We start from the raw sequence: 12,651 nt of genomic DNA on the forward strand, positions 1-12,651 counted from the left end.
GGGTGTCAAACATAAGGCCCGTGGGCCAGAACCAGCCCGCCCAGGGCTCCTACCCAGCCCACAAAGAACTGGAAATGTATTGAAATGTAAGATCCCCCCCCCTTTTATGGCATCCCTTGGGAAAATAGTCTTGCATATGATTAGATACATTTACTGGAGCTTTGGCATGTTCCCCAGTAAACCTATTGCTTTCACTGCTAGGAATCAATTGCTTTGGTTTGCATTTTGCGTAAAAAATAATATTGTTAATTGGGTTTGCCTGTGTCCTTTATAAAGTTTCGATCTCTGGTACCTGGCATTACGTTTCATGGCACACATGGCCCAGCCCAATGAAGCAACATTTATGTCAGATCCGGCCCCCGTCACAAATGCATCTGACAGTTCTGGTTCAGCCCATTCTCTGGGGGCTGTTTGTTGGCTAAAAATTGCCTCCCCCAAAGCGGTTTTTCTGCTTGCAGGAGAGACAGAGAGAAATGGAGGAACAAGGTGCAAAGGAGAGTAAATTTTACAGACTGACAAATAATTTGTTAAAAATTATTTCTAATGATATTCTGTGTATGATATGAAGCACCTAACACACTTTCTGGTGTGCAACAGGAAATCTAAACAGTTTATAACCCAGAGAAACTTTATAAATAGACTAAAAGAAAAGAACTCAAGATGAATATTAACGAAAGGTGTCACACTAGTTTGTAAGTTTATTTTAAATAAATGTTTAACGTGATGGAATATTTGTATTCGCATTTACGCGTTATGTATTATTTACATTGATTGGATTTATACCCCGCCCTTCACTACCCAAAGGTGTCTCAGAGTAGTTTACAAACTCCTTTCCCTCCCCACAGCAGGTGGGGCTGAGAGAGCTCTGACAGAAACTGCTTTTTTTTCACGAACAGCTCTGACAGAACTATGGCTTGCCCAAGGTCATCCAGCAGGTGCAAGTGGAGGAGTAGGGAATCAAACCCGGTTCTCCCAGATTCGAGTCCACGCACTTAACCACTACACCAACCTGGTGTGGCCTTATTTTCTTCCCTTTTTCTGCTTGCAGGACACAAAAAAAGGTGTGGACTCCGTACTGTTCCTCTGTGGGTAGAAAAGCAACGTGACCTTTGATGGTGAAAAGGGCGACAGAATCCGACCACAGTTGGCCGCTCTGATCATATCTGGACACCCCCCCAGCAACTGAAGTGAAGTAAAAAATACAGTCCAGAGATGCTTCCTGCATCCAGATGCTCTGTGTTTTCTCCGGGGATAGGCTAACTGTGCAAATCCCCCTGGCTGCTTCTATTTCTAGGGGTGGCACCACCACAGCTGGTGATCGGTGTGCTCCAGAGTCCCTTGCAATGCTGTAGAAGACCCTGTTGCACAGCTGGGACTTGTGTAGCGTGGGGAAAATGCCTCATGGGTGGCCCTGAGAGTTCTTTTTCCTGCAGGAGAGCCTTGAAGCTGCAGTGGTGGAGCTAAGTTGGTCCCTCCTGCGTTGGGGAACAGAAGAGGAGGATGCCTTCAACAGTGTGACACCTGGCCTGAAGCACAGTGCCGTCCCATTTAGGAAAAGATTGGGTCAGCATCTGGTGGGGATGCTTTTGGGACAGATGACCTCACAGGAACATAAGGGAAGCCATGTTGGATCAGGCCGATGGCCCATCCAGTCCAACACTCTGTGTCACACAGAGGCCAAAACCCAGGTGTTGAGACAGAAAGACTGGGCTAGATCCCATGAGGTTCCTTTTGTGCTCTATTGCAGCCAGTGTGGCTAGTGGTTAGAGTGTTGGACTAGAATCTGGGAGACCCAGGTTCAAATCCTGCTTTTGCCATGCAAGCTTGTTGGGTAATGTTGGGTGAGCCGCTCAGTTTCACCTCCATCAAGGGGTGGTTGAAGTGAGGGGGCCGGGGAGGAAGAGAGGATGATGTAGACAACTTTGGGTTCCTACTGGGGGGGAAAGGCGGGGTACAAATGAAGTCAATGAAAATAAATAAATCTGTGGTCATTTCCTTAAGAGCAGATGATGGGTAAGACAGTACAGTCCTTTTCCCATTATCCTCCTCCACCCGCAGACATGTACTGTCAGGGTCAACAGCATGCAAGTCCAAGCACACTCTTCAGGAAAAGTTATGCTTTATTGGAATACAGTCTTGTTGCCAAGTGGTACAGGTATATTGTCAGAAATAACGATTAGTGCAAGGAACTCAATACATATACTCTGATGCCTCATCTAGCTAAGCAAATGAAATCCAAGCACACGGGTGGGAATTCTCCCGGCGGGACATTACATCATAAACGGGAGACTCTCCCTAACCCCTGAGAGCGGAAATATTCACACCGATAGTAGAATGCAAACCCTCTCTCCTCTTCAAGGCTACACATATAGCGCTGTCTGGCTGAGCCAGTTCGCATGGCCCAAGGAGCACCTCCCTTAAGTTACCCACGGCAGCTAAGCAAAGCAGGCAAGGAAGCAAGCATGCGCGCATGCGCTAAGGTCAGGGACGGAAGAAAGCAAAGAAAGCATGGCAGCTAGCTGACATGTACACGTGGGACGGAAGAAAGCAAAGAAAGCATGGCTGACATGTTACACATGCACCACGTTTTCCTGTCTCACATTTTCGCCTTGCCTTTCCATCAAGAAATTTCAGGGTGGTGGCTGGCATACATGGTTATTTCCCTTTATTTTGTCCTCACGAGCACCCTGTGATGAGTCGAGAGACGGTGACTGGCCCAAGGCCACCCAGATTCATGGCTGCAAGTGGATTTGAACCTGGGCCTCAGTCCAGTGTTCTAACCACCACCCCACACTGACTCTGAGTGGAGTCCTTTTTGTCTCCTGTCGAGAGTTAGGGGAAGGGATAAATTTGGTCATGGCAGGACACGAGCTCTCTGTGTCGGTGTTTTCTGTCCCTCCTCCATCTCAACATTAGGGGTGCCAACCTCCAGTGAGTGTTAGCCGAATTGCTTTATTTACAGCAATTGGCAATTTATAAATGGGTTCTTGCCAACTATACCATGGTCCTGTTCCCACCAAGGGTTACCAGAGAAGGAGTCGGCTGGTGTTGTTAAAATAAATGTCTTTTACTTAAAGAAAATAAATCTCATACAAACAATACTGATGCATACACACATTCAATCAAGTTCCTCGGAAATACAGTATTAAAATAAGCACGTTTGCATTAGCAAATGGAGGTGATGATGGGTGATACTTTTCTGTCTTCGCAGCTTGGTTGTTCCAATGAAGAATGGATGGGAAGAAACAGAAATCTAGGGAGTTTTAACACACGACCAGAACCAGCCAGCATGTGTGGGTCTCTTGACTGCAGATCAAGAGATCAAAATAGAGGCAAGGGTTTGGGGACAGCAAGCTGGACAAAAGGGGAGTATAAAGCAGACAGGGGTTGTTGCGGGGAATGCTAGCTAGGAAGGGCCAGGTGAATAGTCCTTTCCTTTTATAGGTGGTCCATTGGGTGGGAGGTAACTGTTCCAACCTCCTGGCCCACCTTCCTGTTAGTCCGTCCCAAAACGAATCCTATTGGTTACCTATAGGAGTGGGAGGTTGCCTATAAGGAGTGGTCAATACTGAAATCTAAAACCTTACTCAAAGAATGGCATCTGGGCAGGTGTAAAACTGTGGCGTCAGGATGCTTCTCTGAAGTGCTGATCAAGCTGGCCATCCTCTTTGTAAACCAAATGTCCATTTGGCAGGAAATACCAAAGCAGGAGCAAAGCATGGATGTGTTGTGCATGATCACAACTAGATCTGCAATGGGGGCTGTCTCTTCTCAAAGCTGTTGTTTCTCACTGCTCACAATAATGGAGGTGTGTGCTTCTTCACCAGGCTGGTAACTGAGTAACTGAAACCTCATTTACATGTAAGGCTTGTGCGGGCACCTTCTATGTGTAGCATCACAACAGGTGACCTGAAATGTGCAGTTCTCTGAGCCTGTGTGTGTGTGTGCACAGTCCATTGTGTGGGTGTTAAGCAGTAAACATAGACTATAGAGCAAAATATCAAGGTCATTCTCTAACAGGGGGCCCTACAGATCTCCCAGAATTACAACTGATCTCCAGACCAGTTTTCCCCGGAGGAAACAGCAGCTTTGGAAGGTGGGACTTCTTGAGGTCCCTCCCCTTCCTAAATCCTGCCCTCCCCAAGCTCCACTCTCAAACCTCCAGGAATTTCCCAACCCAGAGTTGGCAACCCTACTGCAGGCTGGAAGGTCGGCGGTTTAGCAGTTCGAGACCTGAGTGCCCCGTGATGGAGTGAGCTCCTGTCTCTGGTCCCAGCTCCTGCCAGTTCAAAAGCAAGAAATTGCAAGGAGACAAATAGGTACCTCTTTGGTGGGAAGGTAACAGCGTTCCATGCACCTCAGCGTCTAGTCATGCCGGCCACGTGACCATGGAGACGTCTTCAGACAGTGCTGGCTCTTCGACTTCAAAACGGAGATGAGCACCACAACTCTAGAGTCGGATTCAACTGGCTTTTGAGCAAGGGAAACCTTTACCCCCATCTAACATTGCTGTTGCTATCCTACAACTCTGCAGGGACTGGTGAAAGGTGGGAGAGAAGAAAGCAATTCACAGTCACCAGGGATTTCTTCCTCCCCCTGCGGCTCATTCAGCGCGGCTTCCCTTTTGACTCCACAGTCGAGAGTGGCCACTTACTGGTTGCTGAATGAAGTGAACGGGTGGTGAGGCCATGCCTTGAGTCCCCCTGGGGTCTCCGGCTGACCCCAAGTCCATAGCAAAGCCCCAAGCTGGCTGGTAGCCGCCGCAGCAAGGAGCAAAACACTTGGGATGGTTGCCAAGGAATTGGCACACAAACACGCCCGTCCTGCCTGCAGGCGGCTCTGAGTTCAGTCTGTAAACTGTCTTATCACGAGTGCCAAAGGTGCTTTATGCAACTGAGTGAAACGGCAGCCCAAGAGATTGCATTCCATGTAGGTTAAAGTAGGGCCACCTTAGTAGGAAAGCTGATATTTGGTACGTGCTGATTACTAGAAACTTCTGAGCCCTGGGACATCTGCACACTGAATGCTCAGAATCTGAGCCATGAAACTTACTGGAACACAGAGCGAGGCAAGGGGTCACCTCGACACACAGAGGCGAAAGAGGAACAGATCTCCCACAGTCATAAGAACATAAGAAGATCCCTGCTGGATCAAAGCAATTGTCCATTTAGTCCATTTTATGGCTTGTTGCCGTAATAAATGCCTGACTGACTGACTGACTGACTGACTGACTGACTGACTGACTGACTGACTGACTGACTGACATTTAGTCCAGCCTCCTGTCTCACACAGCGGCCAACCAGTTCCTCTGGAGGGCCAACAACAGGGCATAGAGGCCGAGGCCTTCCCCTGATAAGAACATCAGAAGAGCCCTGCTGGGTCAGACCAGTTATGGTCCATCTAGTCCAGCATCCTGTCTCACACAGGGGCCAACCAGTTCCTCTGGACAGCAAACAATAAGGCATGGGGGCCATGGCTTTACCCTGATAAGAACATCAGAAGAGCCCTGCTGGATTAGACCAGTGGCCCATCTAGTCCAGCATCCTGTCTCACACGGTGGCCAACCAGTTCCTCTGGAGGGCCTACAAGACAGGAGGACACTGAGGAAACCACAGGAAGGCAATAGTTTTTCAGCACTTTCACCCAGATTGTCCAGGACAACAGAATGAATGATGTTAGTTCCTGAAAGTACGACTAGTATTGAAAGTACCAAGGATGCTAAGAGAGTTGTCCTACAGAGTTACACCCTTTGGAGTCCAGATAAGTCAATGGTCTTAGAAGGGTGTAACTCCGCTTAGGATCAAACTGTCATTGTACTTGCACAAGCCATACACCATCGTGGAAAGTGCTCCACCACTAACTGCAGGAAAGACTGTAATACGTAAAGTCTGAGCCCAGAAATTATATATATATAAATATAAATAAATTTTTATTTCAACATTAGCCAACAATACAGAAAACAAATACTGTCATTGGTTAGTCACGTAAAGGTACATTCAACGTATGGTAAACTTAACCTCGCTGTGATACAACAAACCTTGCACCCATTTCAATGCGAGAGGAACACATAGGTTTCCAATTTATGCATACTAACTTTTTTAACACTATCGTATCCAGTCATTTTCTTAACAAAATGTAACCATTTTTGACAAAAAATTTACTTGCGTTTACAAGAGATCTCAGTTCCTAGTTCAACCGTAATTTTGTCAAAAACAAAATAATCCCAAACCTTGCATCTCCATGCCTGAAGAGAAGGTGCCTCCTTTGCTTTCCATCTGTATGCATAAACGTTTTTTGCGGCTAGTTCCTGAGCATGTTTGGGTATTGTGCAGTCCTCCCATAAATTTAGCAAAATCACTTTGGGAGATTTAGGGATTTGGAATTCTATTAACGTGTTAACTTCAATCAGTATCTGATTCCAAAACTGGTCTGCAATCGGGCACGTCCACCAAGCATGGAAAAAGGTGCCTCTCTCTCCACAGCCCTTCCAGCAACTTGGTGGCTCCGTCACTAAACAAAAATAAAATATATCTTGGAACAAACTGCAGCCCAAATTCACTCCCACAGGTGACAGCCACTGGCTTGTCCCATGCTTAGGCCACACTTCTCAGCCTGGGGGTTTAATCTTAAAACTTTCTAAGTAGACAATAGCACTTGCTGCCCTCACGTCTGTAGCCTGCTCAGCTAATAGGTGGCCGAGTCCCCAGGGGGATGTAGTTCAGCTACACAACAACCCTGTGAAGTTGAGAGATGGTGCCTGGCCCAAGGTCACTCAGTGATCTTCTTATTTGGGTGTGGGTGTGTGTGTCCTGAATTCATCTTCATAGATGCAAATCCATCCACTCCATCACGGAGCCTTTCTCCCTCACCCACCCCCACTGCCTTACCTGGACTCCCTGGCTGCTCAGGGTATTGATCTGAAGGGCAGGATTTGTGCAGGCCATTCGTCCCAGCAGCTTCTGGCAGTGTTCCCAGAATCATTCTCAGCCGGGGAGAGAGAGAAAGAGAGAGAAAGAGCAAATGTGAGCATCAGAGACCCCTCCAGCCACCATTGGCTTCACTTGCTTCAACTTTCAGCCTCTCAGGAATCCTTCCTATCCATCCTCATCCCAAGGAGCCCTGGAGCTAGGCTGGATCATTACAAACGAAACGTTGCCAGTGAACTCTAGGAGAAACAGGAAGCCAGATGTCTTGTAACTCTGAAGTGAGCCTTCTGGAAGTTAAAGGTGGCTTCAATGACCACTGGGGGCCACCAGGAGGCGCAGTTAGCCTTAAAGTGCAAACTCTCAAGTTAGTTTTGGAGTCCCCCCCCCCTTAATTGCAAAGTTGAATACGGCTTCATAGCGATGAACTGTGTACAATGCAGTGAGGGTAGGGTTGCCAGGTCTGGGATGGAAAATATCTGGAGGCTTTGGGGGTGGGTCCGGGAGACGGTGGGGTTTGGGGAGGGGAGGGGCCTCAGCAGGGTACAAAGCCATGGAGTCCACCCTTCAAAGCAGCCCTTTTCTCCAGGGGAGGGGGCGTGGGATTTGTTCTCCTCCAGGGCTCTGTGGCAGCCCAAAATGATCCCATCAATGCTGCTCCTGCGGGACAGAGGATCCCACCCCCACAGCATAAGGCAGGGTTGGCGGCTCTGGGTTGGGAAATACCTGGAGATTTTAGGGATGGAGCCCAGGGTTGCCAGCCACCAGGTGGGGCCTGGAGATCTCCCAGTTTTACAACTGATCTCCAGCTGACAGAGATCAGCTCCCCTGGAGAAAACGGCTGCTTTGAAGGGGGGACTCCATGGCATTGTACCAGGCTGAGGCCCCTCCCCTCCCCAAGCCCCACCCTCTCCCGGATCCACCCCCAAAGCCTCCAGGTATTTCACAACCCAGAGCTGGCAACCCTAATGGAGCCTGGAGAGGGTGGGGTTTGGGGAGGGGAGGGACCTTAGGGCACAAGGATGCCACACCTGGTGCCACCCGGAGAGTGGCAACCAGGGGTCATTTCCTGCAGGAGTGCACAGGAGCGGAGCTCTGGCAGTAAAGAGCCCAGCACATGCAACAAGCCCCACCCCCTGCTCCCAGCAGCCCTCAGTCAGAGCAAGAAGCAGCCAGGTAAGCTGCAGAGCCCCCCCTTGGCCCCCCGTCCAAAACAGTCCAGTGGCACCTTTAAGACCAGGTTTTATTCAGGTACAAGCTCTCCCTCCTCTGTGAGGACAGATCTGGATGTCCCCCCCCCCAATAGCTAGCAATCCAAAACACTCCAGTGGAGCCTGAGCGGTGGGTGTTGCCCTCTGACACTCTTCTGGTGATGTCAGGGGATGTGGCATATGCAAATAAGTTATGCTAATGAGCTCCTGCACCTCTTTTTCTACAAAATGACCCCTGGTGGCAAGCCTAAGGGAGAGTCAGAGGTTTTGCAGCAGGAGGCTGAAATCAGTGCGAATCTTCCCCTCCACTCTGTTAATGGGAATGTACCACTGGATCCAGCCCAGGGTATATTATGTGATGTCAGCTCCAGATTGGGAGATACCTTGAGATTTTGGGGGTGGAGCTTGATGAGGGTGGGATTTGGGGACGGGAGGGGCTTCAATGGGGTATAAGGCCACCTTCTGAAGTGGCCATTTTCTCCAGGTGAACTGATCTGTCACCTGGAGATCAATTGTAATCCTAGGAGATCCCCAGTGACCACCTGGAGTTTGGCAACCCTAATCATTTGTGCATTTCTAGATTATTATTTTTTTGGTCCACTAGATTTTAAGCATATGGGGTACGAGAGAGACTCTGTAAAGAAAGACGAGATGGGGGAAATGTTTCTTTTCATGACGCTAGGTGAAACAGACAGGCAAGAAATTCAGGAAGAGCCCCCCCAGGTTCAAAAGCACTTCTTCCCAGAACATATATAATTTAACATGACTGCCACGAAATGTGCCAATGTCCCCTGGTTTAGATGGCTTTAAAGGGAGATTTTGACAAATTCACACCAGAGAAGGTGTATTCGAGGGACATTGTGACAAAAGCTTTAATAGAACTTTCAGACGTGAAGGCACTTTTAAAAACTATACAGAATATTTACTTCCTGCCTTGGCTTGTTTGTTTATGAAATTTTATTCAGACATGTATACGCACGTTTCTCTTCAAAGGGGACCCAAAGTGGCTGATAACATCATTTGTCTCGCCTCCATTTTGTCTTACAACAGCACTGTAAGGTAGGCTGGGCCAAGAGGGGGTGACTGGCCCAAATTCACCCACAGAGCTTCCATGGCACGGGTGGGGATTCAAGGTACTCCACCATGCTTACCAATGCACACGCATGCTCCCACCTCTCATCCAAGTGCCCTCTTGTGGACAGGCAAATCCACACACACACTTCCCCCGATGGGCCGTAGCACCCCCAAAATGGCATGCTAAGTGCTTCAGCTGCAGTGAGCAGAAGGAAGTTAGGGAGTGAGGAGTGGAGCCAAGAAGGACTGTTAGAGGGAGGAGAAAAGAAAAGGCAGCAGCAGTGATGGGGAAGAGGAAAGTAGAGCCGGTAGCAGGGCACGTCCTCTCCCCTCACCGGTCCCCCCTTGTGTATACATGTCTGTGTATACAAAGCAAGCCACATAATCTTTTTTTACCAGCACAGAGACTAAAGCAAAGTATAAAAGGAAGCAACCTCCCCCACATACACACCCACAACAGATAAGCAGCATCAGATAATATGATTGCAAATGGCAGCAACAGCGACAATTCTGTCAGTCGGTCAGACTGACCACCCCTGACACCGAAAGCAGAACGGCTGAAGGCCACTCTTGGAGGAGAGGATTCTATGGCCTGGGCAGAAAAGCTGTCCCTCTTGTCCCCTCCTGTCAGCCTCAGCATGCTGATCTCAGATCCTGGGTGGGATCCTATGGCTGGCTGAAGGCATGCTTTACAGTCTGCTTAGGGTTGCCAACCTCCAGGTGGTAGCTGGAGATCTCCTAGGATTATTCCTGCTCTCCAGGCAATAGAGGTTCACTTGGAGAACATGGCCACTTTGGAAGGTAGACTCTATGGTACTCTACCACATTCAAGCCCCTCCCCTCCCTAAACCCCACCTTCCTCAGGCTCCACCCCCAAAACCTCCAGGTATTTCCCAACCTGGAGCTGGATACCCTAAGGCTGCTGTATACTGCCTTGAATGCACTATTTGTGGACTTCCTGGAAGCCCCGGCTGGCCACAGGAAGATGCGGAAAGCTGAATCTTTGGTTCAATCCACACAGGATGCTTCTATGTACCCAAGAAGCACTTCTCCCAAACCTCTTTTCTAAAGGGTGTGGAGATGCTCAGTAGGGTAACCAACCTCCAGGTGGTGGCTGGAGATCTCCTGGGATTACAACTGATCGCCAGGCGACAGAGATCAGTTCCCCTGGAGAAAACGGCCACTTCGGAAGGCAGACTCTCTGGCATTTCCCCTACGAGTCCCTCCCCTCCCCTCCCCTAACCCCACCTTCTTCAGGCTCCACCCCAGAATTTCCAAACCCAGCGCTGGCAACCCTGTGTGGTGCAGGAGCTCATTAGCATAACTTATTTGCATATGCCACATCCCCTGACATCACCGGAAGTGTGTCAGAAGGCAACACCCACCACTCAGGCTCCACTGGACTGCTAGCTGTTTGGGGGGAGAACGTGCAGATCTGTCCTTGCAGAGGAGGGAGAGCTTGTCCCTGAATAAAACTTGGTCTTAAAGGTGCCACTGGACTGTTTTGGACCAGGGGGCCGGGGGGAGCTCTGCAATTTACCTGGCTGCTTCTTGCTCTGACTGAGGGCTGCTGGGAGCAGGGGGTGGGGCTTGTTGCATGTGCCCGCCCCCTGGGCTCTTTACTGCCAGAGCTCCGCTCCTGTGTGCTCCTGCAGGAAATGACCCCTGGGAATGGCACCTAGAGATGAACTTAGCGGATTCTTCTGTCCTGCTTCCTACCTCCAAGGCGCTCAGAGCAATGTGCCTGATCCTGTTATATGTACAACCCTGTGAGAAAGGTTAGGCTGAGAAATGGGCACTGGCGAAAGGTTGTCCAGCAAGCTGCATTTTTAAAAACACAAAAAGAGCCCCCTGCTGGGTAGGGCTGTCGGCTCTGAGTTGGAAAATGTCTGTGGGGGGGCTTCCGGAGTTCTGGCCCCACTGGTGGACCTCCTGATGGCGCGTGGGTTTTGGCCACTGTGTGACACTGAGTGTTGGACTGGATGAGCCACTGGCCTGATCCAACATTGGCTTCTCTTATGTTCTCTCATGTCTGGGGCAGTGATGCTCTGCATTCTTGGTGCTTGGGGGACAAGAGTGGGAGTGCTTCTGGAGTGGACCTCCTGAAGGCACCTGGGTTTTGGCCACTGTGTGACACAGAGTGTCGAACTGGATGGGCCTGATCGAACAATGGTTCTCTTATGTTCTTAAATGGGGGGGGGCTCTCCGGACCTCTGAGGGGTCCTGCATGTCACCAACAGCAAGAAATCTCTCCCAGAGGCCGTTCCCTCAGAACCCAAAAGGTGTTCAGGTGCTCAAGTCTGTTGTTGCCAGGAGGGCAGAGAGGCAGGCAGCCCTTCTTGGGCCCCCAACACCACCTCAACAGGGAAACGCTGCCAAGAGTTAATGATCCCCCCCCCCCAGCCGGGAGCTACGGCAGGAAACTTTGCAACTCGGTGGCAGCAGCTGGCTTTTAAGTCCCAGAGAGTTACTTTGTCTTCTCCGCAAATGAAATGCCTCCGCAAGACAGAGAAAAATGTCCTCGTGATGTTGAATGAGTTGGAACGGAGATGGGTCCTGTTGTGGGCAAGGGGCAGGAGATTAATCCAGCCCCAACGGTCCTTCGTTTCGTTTATGACGCCCCATCCATCAGTGTCGCCAAGCAGCCGGCAGATTATCCAGACCTTGCTGCTTCGCCTAGGCCTCAAGCCTGCTTGCCTCAGTTAGAACACCGGCACGGAGAAGGGCGAGGCCCCAGGCCACTTTAGGCGAGGGGAGGGAGAGGGGAAACCAACTGGGGAGAGAGGCCAGGGAGCAGGCTTGGGGGTGAGCAGAGCGGCAAAACGGGAGGCAGATGGGTCGGACCCACAGAACCAGCCTTAGACTCGTAGAATCACAAAGTGGGAAGGGGCCGCACAGGCCATCCAGTCCAACCCCCTGCTCAATGCAGGGTCAGCCTAGAGCAGGGGTGGCCAGACGGCAGCTCGGGAGCCGCATGCGGCTCTCACACACCGTCTAATGTTAATAAGAGGCAAATGTGCATATTTTTCAATTAAAATGTGTGTGTAAATATCAGTGTTCCTTCTAAGCTGAGTTAGCGCAAGCTAGCTCGTAGTTTTTTAGCCTCCGGCTCACCCATTTTTGTCTTACCTCAGAAAGGATGGCTCCAGAGCAAGCTAATTTATGCAGGAGCCAAATCACTCGCTCACAACGTTAATGCCAGTAGCTCACAAAGTAGGATTTTTGCTCACAAGACTCCACAGCTTAAACAGAACATTGTGTGTAATATTTGTTCATGACTTGTGGACCTCAAACATCTGACGCTTATTCTGTGTGGCTGTTACGTTAAGCAAGTTTGGCCACCCCTGATCTAGTCCAACTCCCAACTCAGTGCAGGATCAGCCTAGAGGATCCCTGACAAGTGTTTGTCCAAAGGCTACTTGAAGACTGCCAGTGAGGGGAGC

Source organism: Gekko japonicus, unplaced genomic scaffold (assembly GCF_001447785.1).
Source record: "Gekko japonicus isolate JY-2015 unplaced genomic scaffold, Gekko_japonicus_V1.1 scaffold3708, whole genome shotgun sequence".
NCBI lineage: Eukaryota > Metazoa > Chordata > Lepidosauria > Squamata > Gekkonidae > Gekko > Gekko japonicus.